General features: G+C 46.6%; 1 non-coding gene across 1 annotated transcript; it reads left to right on the top strand.

The window, feature by feature from the left end:
• Positions 1–996: 996 nt before the first annotated feature.
• trnal-uaa (transfer RNA leucine (anticodon UAA)) lies at positions 997–1,078 on the top strand. Its single transcript has one exon. It is a non-coding gene; the product is annotated as a tRNA-Leu (tRNA).
• Positions 1,079–1,673: the final 595 nt, after the last annotated feature.

Below are 1,673 nucleotides of genomic sequence, written 5' to 3'. Positions count from 1 at the left end.
CATCTGCTGGTGAGTTCTTTCCTCACTGTTCCTCATCTCTTCCAAAACACATTTTGCATCCTTATCTCCTGAATGAAGGTAATCTCTAACCATTGTATAAGTGTCACTGAAACCTCTGCATGTCACACGCTTCTGTATGTCATCTCCCAATATTAGTTGATACTTCACTGTGTTGCAATTGTCCAAAATAAGATTAATAAAATAACAAAATAGAGACTGGCGGACCTGGGTTTGCAACGCACGTTATTGCAGCTGAACCGCAGATGACTGCCCACAATCCGATCATGGAAACACACACCGATCCATCAGGCAACACAGAATAAGCTCAGCACGAGAGGACATGTCAGGATCAGCACCAGAAACACAACAGAAATATTTCTCTGCCTTGCTATGTTGGATGTATTTCTCAATGAGCAATCGAGAGTTACATGTGTTCCATCAGGAGTGACGTCACATCCGGAAGTAACCAGTGTCAGAGACGGTCATGTGATCCAAGTTCCAAGTCCCGGAATCCGAGACACTCAGTGCCCTGTGGATAGCTCCAAGGAACAGCCGTCCGTGGAGTTTATGGGTTAGTTGAACTTTATGAATGCAGCTCGCTAGTTGTCGGCCTGTTTCTCCGATATAGTGTTTGTGTTCAAAACAAGTGTCCCTCACATCCCCTTTAAATGTTCCTGTTCTCACATTAAACCAATGTTATCTCGCTTTGAACTCATGTGCCTTGTGAAAAATTACTCCCTGACTCTTTTCTCTGTCCGTCTGCCTCATGTCTTTATAAAATTCTGTAAGGCCATTCCTCAGCCCTGAAGCTCCAGGGAAAACTGTCGAAGACAATTCAGCTTCGTGCTATTGTCCAAACAGTGCAAACCTTGGAAACCCTTTCAAATACTTTCGAAATTGCACCACGTTCGTTACTGAATGCGCGATCTATTCGTGACGGAAATAAAGCGACACTCAAACACTAGTAATGACATTTTTGACCATTTGGTTTCGTAAGTTGGCGTGGCCGAGTGGTCTAAGGCGCTGGATTTAATCTCCAGTCTTTATCGAGTCGTGGGTTCGAATCCCACCGCTACCAAAGTGGCGGCTGTTCTACCGCAGGCTGTTGAACAGAGCAGAATCCGAGCAGGTCTTATGCGTTTTCGTTGTTGTGTTTGAAGCTGCTCAGGCTCTGACTGAGTCTGAAAACAGTGTGAGCCCTGCTGTCGGACTCTCCTCAACCCCTCTCCTTTCGGATATCTGCATGGCCAGTTTCTGTGTCTCAAATAATCAGTGCATTTGTCTGAAAGTTTGGTGGTTCGAGCCCGCCCTTCGCACTGAGCCTCAATTATTTCAGTTCAAGCATTGAGACCAACCATGTCCCGACACTGCAACCACGAGAACCCACCCGAGTCTGCAGCTGGATGTGACCCCAATCTCTCCAAGGCCCCGCTGCCAACAGAAAGCGGCTACTGCAGCTTCAATCAGCGGCTTCCTGTTCAGCCCTGGGACACAGCACCTGGAAAATCCTTCCCCAGGAACGGCTCTTCCCGTGTGAAAGGGACAACCATTCCACTTTAAATTGGACACGGCTTCAGAGGATTGTTCCTGTTCTTGGAACGTTTCATAAACAAAACTCCTGTCTCGCAAATAAGAAGGGGGAAAAGTTGTTGTCAGGAAGAATAGAGAAAGTG

This window comes from Chiloscyllium punctatum, chromosome 30 (assembly GCF_047496795.1).
Source record: "Chiloscyllium punctatum isolate Juve2018m chromosome 30, sChiPun1.3, whole genome shotgun sequence".
Taxonomy (NCBI): domain Eukaryota; kingdom Metazoa; phylum Chordata; class Chondrichthyes; order Orectolobiformes; family Hemiscylliidae; genus Chiloscyllium; species Chiloscyllium punctatum.
This window is presented reverse-complemented; position numbering and strand designations above follow the sequence as displayed.